This window comes from Rhinopithecus bieti, unplaced genomic scaffold (genome assembly GCF_001698545.2).
Source record: "Rhinopithecus bieti isolate Rb0 unplaced genomic scaffold, ASM169854v2 scaffold_3832, whole genome shotgun sequence".
NCBI lineage: Eukaryota > Metazoa > Chordata > Mammalia > Primates > Cercopithecidae > Rhinopithecus > Rhinopithecus bieti.
In genome coordinates this window covers 365337-376828 of record NW_016804242.1, presented here as the reverse complement: position 1 = coordinate 376828, position 11492 = coordinate 365337, and the positions used below count along the sequence as shown (strand labels likewise).

General features: G+C 35.9%; 1 pseudogene; it reads right to left on the bottom strand.

Moving 5' to 3' along the window:
* Window positions 1–772: 772 nt before the first annotated feature.
* LOC108526590 (lupus La protein pseudogene) lies at window positions 773–1886 on the bottom strand (annotated as a pseudogene).
* Between the last annotated feature and the right edge of the window lie 9606 nt (window positions 1887–11492).

Genomic DNA, 11492 nt, shown 5'->3' with positions numbered 1-11492 from the left:
TTTCTTCTTATGAAATATACAATATAGGTCCCCTCTTTTTGCTCCTGTGTGAGAATGTTAAGAAAAGTCTTTGGCTTGATGTGCAGACCTGATTCCTCTGGATTCCTTTTGGGAGAGAGGTTAGAACAAGAACTGAGGCCTGGTTCCAGTAAGTGCCTGGATGCAGGACAGCAGGGGAGCTGACATCCTGGATATACGAGATAACAGTGTGGAGAATAAAGGAGTGAAGAAAATTAATAAAATATGGAATATTTTAATAAGACTGCAAGGAAGCGTACAGAGAAATACGGAAAATACAAAGATAGCTGTTTTATTGTAGCATGGACATGGACTTTATGGCCGGCAATTTAGGGGTTTTAAGCTCTTTATGTTGTTTATTTGTGGTATATATTTGACAAGTAATTTCCATTTTCGAAGTCATTTGTTCATCTGTAAAATGAGGACACTAATTCATATAACTTTCCTGGGTAGGTTTCTATTTTTGGTGAGAATTGTTTTTTTCTTTTCATGTAGTATATATTTTATTAGTTTGTACTAATACATTCTCATATTACAAAAGCAATTTAGTGGAAGAATCTTCCTTCTGATATTTGAATCGTGTGAAATAACACAAACAGAACTATACATTCAAAAAAATTCTCAGTTAGATAGCAAAAAAAGACAAGTTAAACAACAAAAAAACTTTTCCTTTCTCACAGGTGGACATTGAAGTGGACCTAATTCGGTTTTCCTATTAAAAGCCCCCACAAACAAAAGTAATTTTAAACCTATTTAAAATGAATAAAAATTTGGTTTACTAAGTTACTGGTCTCCAGCACCATTTTCTGTTTTCGGTTGTTTGGATGCAGGTTCTTCTTTGTCTGTTTCTTCTCTTGCTCTTTTCATAGGTCCAACTGCACCATTTTCATCATGTGCATCATCACTAGCAAACTTTGTTTTCTTGCTCTGAAACTGTACTTTTCCTTTACCAGACCCAGCCTGGGCAGCTTTATTACCCTTTCCTTTTCCTTTAAATCTGCAACCTTTAGACTTCCATTTGTTTAGGAGTTCTTGTTGGTCTTCTATTATTTTTTTCAGTGCTTCTTTTGCCACCTCTCCTTCTAGTACTTCCCAAGTCACTTCTTTGTTCCTTAATTGTAGGTTACCATTATTTGCATCTTTGGCTTTATCCAATGTTTCCTTGACTTTTTCTTTGAATAGAATTATCCCCTCTTTTGCTCCTCTAATGAAGTCTATCCATTTTATTTCACCATGATTTGAGAAAAGGATGTGTAACTCTTCTCTACAGGTCTGATCATCTAAATCACCCGAAAATTTCAGCAAGCATCCAATCTTTTCTTCTAGAGATTTCATTTCAGCATCTTCTAACTTTTGTTCTGCTTCTTGCTCTTGTTTAGCTCTTAATTTAGCTTCCACTTTATTTTGTTTTCTTTCTTCATTTATTTTTTTGGCAAAGTGATCGTCCTTGAAAAGTATTATCAGGTCTGTGTCTTTGTACTTCTGGCCAGGGGTCTCTACAAACTTCTTAGCAGATTCAATGCTATCAAACACAACAAAAATTGATCCTTAAATGCTTTATGCACTGTTCTTCTCATCTGAATATTTAGTACTTGATCTTTATCTTCTAACCATTCTTTCATGCCATCAAGATTTGCATCAGTTGGGAAGCCTTTAATATAAACAGACCTGTTTTTTACATCATTTTAATACTCATCAGTCATTTCACATAGGGGTTTGCTTGGAGACCTTCTGATTTTAGTTTTATCTTCACTGATTTCCATGAGTTCTGCCTTGGATTTGCTCAACGCTTCCACAATTACATTAAAGTCTGTTGTTAAACGATTCAACCTGTTGAATTTTATCATTATCTCCAAAGGTACTCAGACTTCATCCAGTTATATCTTTTCCTTTAAAAACTTGTCCCGTGGCAACCTGAAGTCTCCAAAATAATACTCAATTTGTTGACAGATTTTGGCCTCCAGGGCAGCCATCTTTTCATTATCACCATTTTCAGTGACTGTGGCTGAGAGATGGCCACAAGCCTTCGGTGAGACTAGAACGCGATGGAGGTAAAAAACCGAAAGGATGTAATGGGGATGGGGGCAGTCATAGTCCCGTCTCAAAGCAACCGCAGAACTGCCTGGGCACTAGCCACGTGTGGGGAACCCCAGGGTGCCGCATTCCTCGCAGGGGCAGCCTCGTCGCCACCCGCTCCCTCTCGGCTATGCCGCCTCCGGCTGCGGCCCACGCTCAGCCTGAACGTGAGGAAGGCGAGGGGCTAACGGACACCGCGAGAGGCAGTAAGGAACGGAAACGTGCCATTGCGCATCAGCAAAGCGGGCCCTTTTGTAGCTTCTCTTTGGTGAGAATTTTTAACAAATGGTATGAAAGTGCATTATTGGAATACTTGAACCCTTATTTCTATAATGGCAACTGTGGTCTCTGATACAAGGTAAGGTAATGCTTATTTATATTATAATTACTGCAGCTCTAAACCCCACTGGAAATCAGCCCTCAGTATTCTCCTAGCTTTTTCAGTGTTCCAGGTTATTGCCTCATATTTAATCCAGAGCAGTGCCCACAGCTATTCTTCTAGAGACACTACTGCTGATGGCCTCATAGACCCTGGTATAGGGAGGACTCTGAGTGCTCATATTTTTCACAGCACAGCTGAGAAGGGACCGTGACTTTTAACATCTAGAATTTGTTGGAGTGTTAGATTAAAACAGAAATGCAACTTAGAGGGTGAATTCCACCTGCCTCAGTCTTCAGAGGCAGGCTGTCTACCTAGCCATTCACCATTCTCTGAGACAGAAGGCAGTTCACCCACCACTGAATGCTCCAGGCATTTTCTCACCTCAGAGTCTAGGCCTGATTCCCTCCTATTCCCCAAGGATAAAGCGAATGCTTATCTCTCAAGGCCAGAACCTTGCTCATTTCCCATCTCACACTTACATTCTTAATGGGTTTCTTTCTCTCTCTTTTTTTTTTTTTTTTTTGAGATGGAGTCTCACTTTGTCGCCCAGGCTGGAGTGCAGTGGTGCCATCTCAGTTCACTGCAACCTCTGTCTCCTGGGGTCAAGCGATTCTCCTGTCTCAGCCTCCCAAGTAGCTGGGATTACAGGAGTGCCCCACCACGCCCAGCTAATTTTCATATTTTTGGTAGAGACGAGGTTTCACCATGTTGGCCAGGCTGGTCTCAAACTCAAGTGATCCGCCTGCCTCGTTCTCCCAAAGTGGTGGGATTACAAGCATGAGCCACCACACCTGGCCCTTACTGGGTTTCTTAACAGTAAAAACACATGCCTTTTCTTCAGGTGGGTACCTCTACCACCACCACAGGGAAGAATCTGCTCTGTGACCCAGAAAAGACTGTCAAAGTATATGGTATACATTTGACTAAGCCTGGCTTATGTGTACTCAAATACATACACACACACGCACAATGATTAATGTAGCATGCCCAGTCCAGCCTACGTTGCCTACTGTTTCAAGTCCAGTTCTGCCGCTGCTGAACTATTTTTCCTCCAGTTTAGGCTGGAGGAAAGATGGCTCCTGATAGATCATGAGAAAAATGCATCTCTAAGGATATCTCCGGGGGGAAAAGGATTATTGTTAGCATATGGACTGTTCTTTCATTTGATTTAATATTTGTCTCTTGGTCTGAAACATCTGCTTTGGAACATTTCACTGCAGTATGATTCCCCAGAAGCAATGAGGAAGTAACTCCTACCAACGGGCCCTTCCACAGGGGTCCTTCCCAGAATAAACACAAAGTACTGCCTGTATTTCAGGGCGCTAGATCCGCTAGTATTTTCGCCAAAAGGCAGTTTTTTCAAATACCAAAATAAAAAAGGTTGAAGTGACCTTATGTATTTGTCATATGACCCTTAGTGGCTATCATTAAAAACAAAAGAGAGAGAATGACATACAGTGCATTTAACACATATAACAAAGAAGTTATTTAACTGAATGTGTATCTTAGACTTTGAGTAATTGTTTCTTATGAACTGTTTTTCATATTATCAACAGATGTTTAAAAGTCAAATCTATTGACATTTTGGATGCATATGTAGTAAACAATACACACTATACTAAAATTTATTTCTGTTAGCTTAATTAGCATGCATTATCCTTAAACATGTCTAGACCAAAAGCTAAGTCAAAAATTTTAAGCCCAAAATGATTCTGGTAAATAATTTTCTCCTTTGAAAATAGTCAAAAAATTTACTACCAAATACACTTGCCAATGGCTGAGTAGGGTTTTCTGCTTGTAATAATATTTTAAGCCATTTTTAACAAATTATAATCAAGCTCTAACAGTCTTCAAACTAAGTACCAAACCATAACCATTAAATTACAAACATGAAATAGCTCTTCTTAACCTTAAAAATGACAAATAAAACGTTTTATTATTTTGTATAAATTTAAGGGATACAAGTGCAGTTTTGTAATATGGATGTATTATATGTTAGTGAAGTCTGGGCTTTTAGGTAACCATCACCCAAATAGTGAACATTGTACCCATTAAGTAATTTCTCACCCCTCATCCTCCTGACCAACCCATCTTTCTGAGCCTCCAGCGACTATTATTCCACACTCTATGCGCATGTGTACACTCTAGCCCCCATTCATGAGTGAGAAAATGTGGAATTTGTTTTTCTGTTTCTGAGTTGTTTCATTTAAGATAATGGCTTCCAGTTGCATCCATGTTGCTGCAGAAGACATGACTGCATTCTTTTGTGTGGCTGAATAGCATTCCATTTATATGTTTACCACATTTTCTTTATCTAGTCATCTGTTGACGGACACTTCGGGTTCCTACAGCACTTATTACATCGGTTTGGAAATCTTGCCCATCTTCCTGATTAGGCTCCTGGCTTTGTTTTATGCTTCCTACTCTCAGTTCTCTTTTGGCCCAATTCTTTTCCTTCAAAAAAATTTTATATTGATTTGTTTTATTACTCCAGAAGCAATATATAGACACATATATGCATTCTAACAATTTGAAGTCTATGCAAACATTAAAATGCCCTTTCCTACTCCATTTCCAACTCCTTAAGATACCAACTATAGCAATTTGATAAGTATTCCTATAGACATTTTTCTAAGCTAATACCATCATTTAGAAAGACAGACATGAATATTTTAATTTATAATTGCAAACAAATAAATATTTATATAATGCACTGTGAGACTTCCTTTTTCACTTGGTATATGATGGACTTTTCTACAAATTAATATATATTAGATCCAATTCACTTTTTTGCAGAGTATTTCACAATATAACTTTCAGTATAAGTGTTTTAAAATATATTACGAAAACTACATAGATAATACTAATATATTTGCACATTGCATGACACAAAGCAAGTTATCAGTAATTTTAGTTGTTATTCATAGTAATTATGAGGGACAGGATTCCAAATTTTTACCCCTAAAATACCTCTAAAATCTCTTTCCTATTTTACTCCTAAAATACCTGTAAAATCTTTTCCTATTGTGGAACTTAATTTTATTGGAGAAGTTTATGAATATTCCCACATACTTAAATGTAAGAAAGATATCATATGAGCTCTTTTAGAGTAACAGGGTAAGAAACAGCACAGACATCTTCACTGTGGAAATGTTTATAGATTTTTTCTATTAAATTAGTGTCATTTATGACTTTGGGTTTTAGTTTGTCTGACCATATTATAGTGGTTCTAAAACATAGACCAACGTTCTTCGACTCTCTTTCTATTGAGAGGAGGAAGTCTTTGTACTTGCCCTTGAATCTGAGCAAGTTTATGACCAGTTCCATCAGTAGAACACAGTGAAAGAAATACTGTGTGATTTCAGAAAAGGCCATTCGGCTTCCACATTGTTCTCTTGGGATGCTTGCTCTGGGATGAGCCAGCTACCTAGTAAGAAGTCTGCTTACTCTGAATCTATCACGTTCAAACAAACAAACAAACAAGCAAAGAACCCCCAAACCCAAAACATTACTGTTCACAAATTTTTTTTTATGCTGAGGGATCAAGTATGATGTAACAAACAAAATATTAAAAGAGGGTGAATAAAACAGAAAATGTTAAGAGTAGTATCTGGCTGCTCTGACTACTGGTCATATTTTCCAGTTTTTTATAATTTTATATCAGACTTCCCAAAACACTTATTTCAAAGCATGTATTGACATTATTATCAAAACCAAATATAAAGACAGACAAAAAAATCATATTATTCTTGATATATTAAACTTTAATAAATTGTTATTTTAAAATGTTTCCCTCCTTGTTCTCTAAATATATAGTTATTAACTAAAAAGAGGAAAAAATTTGGAAGTCCAAGGATAGACTAAGTTTATTATTTCTACCTAAAGGATGGGAAGAGATTAAAATTATTCATTGAAATATTAGTCTTTTTGTGGGGTCTGTAGACAAAACAAAATATTTTCACATGAGTGAGGGACTGTCTGTCTGTGAGTAATATAATTAATAAAGGTGTTTCATAGCATGCCAGAATTAAAAATATGGTGAAATAAGCCATATGGCACACAATAAATCAGAGTGAATCACTTGAGAATCAGATGTCAGGTCTATAAGTTACATGCTTTGTCTTTTTAAAAAGCATTTACAGCTGTAAACTGACAGTGGCACACATACAAATGTACACACACAAACACAAACCTATTTTCTTCTTATTCAGTATAATTTAAAGTTCTTGGAATTTTTTGTATGTTTTAGTAATAACATTTTGATTTTATGACATAAACAATACTAATACAGTATTGCTATTAAATCATGAAATAAAATTATGACTATTCAAATTATATATGTAAACCCGTGAAAGGTAATATCACTGCATTAGGTATTTATTTCTTAGTAAAATGTTCGGCAATGCTGAGGCATATATTAGAAACAAGAACCTAATGCTGATTTAATAAAATAAAAAATTTTCTAATTTGTTTTTCCAAATAGTCTAAGGAAAAGTCTTGCTGAGAATTGTTTTGTCATTGCTATGGCTGTTGCTCTTAATGTTGATACTATGTTATTACTGAACCTCATTATACTTTCAAGTATAAAAGGAGCTGGAAGAAACTTATGGCATAGTTTTATAGACCATAAATTTCTCAAATTCATAAGATCCTAGGATACCATAGTCTCAGTAAATGTTTACTGACTGAATTAAATTAAAATGGATACTTTGACATAATATAATGAATGATATATAGGCATTATTACTGTAGACACTGGCAGATATAAACAAGATTTTATTTGATTTTTAACAGCATAAAATGTTTCTCTCTTCCTTTAGAGAAGACACATGCTCATTAACATCTTATTACTGTAATTCTCAAACTCCATCATTATCCTTGAACTTCACCTTTAGTCAACTCCTTTTTTCTTCTGCCTGACTGCTTTACTCTCTAGGTTGTGTAGACTACTTATTATGAGAAATTCTTTATGCTTTGTGATTTTGTGGGAAGCTTAGGAAAAAAAAAAAGGACAGGCACCAAGATTTTTTTATAGACTGCACCTATAAAGAAAATAAATCAAAAGTAACAGGATGGGCACTTGTGGCCTGATTACACAAAAATTTAATTCCTTGAATTAGTAACAAGTAGCTTTGACAATAACAATTTGGCAAACTGTTAAACAACTGAAATGTTGTTGAATCAATTAGAAATCAGACCCAACTTTTGGTATAACAATTTTGTGGAACATGCCTCAGTGAAGACTAGCTTTTTGCTTCTGGTGATGGGAATAGACTTGGGAGCTTGGGGAAAAGACTGATATGGAACTGAGTAGGACAGCTGTGTTGAATACAACATTTATTAGATAATGCAACTCACAAATTTAGCTTTCTAAGTGAGCTGTGAGCTAAAGCAAAGTGCCCTGAGGTAGTCAAAGACATGATCAAGGAGGGATCTATAACATTATTATCACCAGTCAAGCTCAAAAGAGAGCTTGAATCATAAAAAATGAGTTGCCTCTAGCAAAAGAAGTATAAGATTAGGGAGAGGGGTTGTTCATGCCACACATATCTTATTTTCTCATTGAATCCAAATTAGATAGATAGGTAGATGAATATATTGATATACATTCTTGTATGCCAGTGTACATTATAGCACTATTCAAATTAGTCAAAAGATGGAAATATTCCAAGTTTCCATCAACAGATGAATGAACAAAATGTAATATGTATACATTAATAAAATATTATTCCATTAGGAATACTAACAATGCCCAAGCTGAGAATCAAATCAAGAACTCAACCTTTTACAACAGCTGCAAAAAGAAAATAAAATACCTAGGAATATGTGTATCTAAGGAAGTGAAAGGTCTCTACAAAGGGAAACTGTAAAACACTATTGAAAGAAATCATAGATGACACAAACAAATGGAAACACACCCCAAGTTCATGGATTGGATGACTCAGTATTGTGAAAATGACCATGCTTTCCAAAGCAATCTACAGATTCAGTGCAATTCCCATCAGAATACTAACATTATTTTTCAGAGAATTTGAGAAAACAATCATAAAATTCAAATGGCACCAAGAAAAAGCTCGAATAGCCAAAGCAATTATAAGCAAAAAGGACAAATCTTGAGGCTTCACATTACTGGACTTCAAATTATACTGATGCAGGACAGGCAACCCCTAGAACTGGGGATTAGCCTGGGAGGGTTCTTGGCTTCTCCAAGGGAAGAATTCAAGGGCGAGCCAATGGTGTTGAACTTTTATTGAAGTGGTAGTGTACAGCAGCAGCAGAGGTACTGCTCCTTGGGGAGCAGGGCTACCCCATTGACAGTATGCTCAGAATAGCAGCTCAGAGGCAGCTCTGCACTCATATTTATACCCAGTTTTACTTATATGAAAATTAAAGGATGGTTTATACAGAAATTTCTAGGAAAAAGATGGGAACTTCTGGTTTGTTGTGTTGTTGCTGTGGAAAGGGGCAGTAACTTCCAGGTGTTGCTGTGGCAATGGTAAACTGACATGGCACACTGATGGACCTGTGCTATGAAAAACTGCTTCTGCTCCAGCCTTGTTTTATCTAGTCCTCAATTTTGGTCTGGTATCTGAGCCCTGCCTCCTGGGTCAAGTCTTGCCTCCTACCTTAATGCTGCAGGCTGCTACCAAAACAGCATGGTACTCATATAAAAGCAGGCACATGGACCAATGAAACAGAATACAGAACCCAGAAGTAAAGCCAAATACTTACAACCAACTCATCTTTGACAAAGCATAAAAAAACATAAGTTGAGGAACAGACAACCTATTTAATAAATGGTGCTGGAAAAACTGGCTACATGTAGAAGAATAAAACTGGATCCCTATCTCTCACTTTATTCAAAAATCAACACAAGATGGATGAAAGACTTACCACCTAAAACCTGAAACCATAAAAATTCTAGAAGATAACCTTCTGAACATTGGCCTGAGCAAAGAATTCATGACTAAGATCTCAAAAGCAAATGCAACTAAAACAAAATAAATAAATGAGACCTGATTAATTAAAAAGCTTCTACACAGGGAAAATTAAAAAAAAAAATCATCAGAGTAAATAGGCAAGCCACAGAATGGGAGGAAATCATTTGCAAATTATGCATCTGTCAAGGGACTAGTATCCAGAATCTATAAGAAACTCAAGCATATCATGAAAATAAAACAAATAATCTCATTAAACAGTGGGCAAATGAGATGAATAGACATTTTCAAAAGAAGATATACAAATGGCCAACAAACATATGAAAAAATGCTCAACATCACTAATGATCAGGGAAATGTAAATTAAAACACAATAAGATACCATCTTACTCCTCAAGAATGGCCACTATTAAAAAATTTGAAAACCAATAGATATTGGTGTGGATGCAGTGAAAGGGTGACACTTATACAATGCTGGTGGGAATGTAAATTAGTACAACCTCTATGAAAAACAGTATGGCGATTCCTTAAAGAACTAAAAGTAGACCTGTCATTCAATCTGGCGTTCCCCCAATTGGGTATTTACCCAAAAGAAAGGAAGTCATGGCATGAAAAAGACACATGCACATATATGTTTACTGCAGCTCAATTCGTAACTGCAAAGATATGGAACCAACCTAAATCCCTATTGACCAATGACTGGATAGAGAAAATGTGGTACATATACACCATGGAATACTACTCGGCTATAAAAAGCAATGAAACAATATCTTTTGCAGCAGCTTAGATGCGCTGTAGGTCATTATTTAAAGTGAAATGACTCAGTAATGGAAAACTAAACATCGTATATTCTCACTTATAAGTGACAGCTGAGCTATGAATATGCAAAGGCATACAGGGTGATATAATGAACTTTGGAGACTCAGAAGGGGGATGGAGGAGAGTTGGTGAGGGATAAAAAACTACATATTGGCTACAGTGGGATGTGTGATGGATGCACTAAAATCTCAGCCTCAGAATTTCCCATCCTGTAATTCATCTATGTAACCCAAAACCACTTGTACCCCAAAAGCTATTTGAAATAAAAAAATTAAATTAAAAATGTAACATGTATACACTAATGGAATGTTATTCAGCCATAAAAAGCAATTGAAGCTCTTCATTTATATAGAATATGAGGTACAAGCAATTTCATAGTTACAGAAAGGTAGATGATAAATAAGTGATATAGCTATGGTTGCTATTATGTCTATATCTATATATAATTACACTTTTGATTGGTGTTTTTGTAATAACTAACAAGGGTGAGGATCTTTTTATGTGCTTATTGGTCATTTGTATAACTTCTTTGGAACAATGTTTATTTCAGCTTTTTCACATTTTGTAATTAGGTTATCTTTTTGTTGTTGAGTTGTAGAAGTTCTTTGTATATTTTGATATTAAGCTCATCATATATATAATTTCCAAATGTATTTTCCCATTCTGTAGATTGTTCACTTTGTTGATAATATTCATTGAGTCACAAAGTTTTTAATACTGATGAAGTCCATCCTATCTTTTCTGTTGTTGTTGTTACTTGTGTTTTTTGGTGTCATATCTAAGGACTCATTGTCAAATCCAAATTTTATTCTATGAGTTTTGTAGCTTTAGCTCTTATATTTAGGTCCTTAACCCACTTTTTAGTTAACTTTTGCACACAATATGAGGAAAGGGGTTCAACTTTATTCCTTGGAACATAGAAATTCAATTGCCCAGCACCATTTCTTGAAGTGACTATTCTCCTATTGACTAGACTTGGTGTCTTGGTTTGTTTATTTGTTTATTTATTTTACTTTAAGTTCTGGGATACATGTACAAAATTTGCAGGTTTGTTACATAGGTATATGTGTGCCATGGTTGTTGCTGCACCTATTGAGCTGTCCTCTAAGTTTCCTGCTCTTGTCCCCCAGTCCCCAACAGACCCTGGTGTGTATTGTTCCCCTCCCTGTGTCCATATGTTCTCATTGTTCAACTTGTACTTATGAGTGAAAACATGCGGTGTTTGGTTTTATGTCCTATGTTAGTTTGCTGAGTTTGAT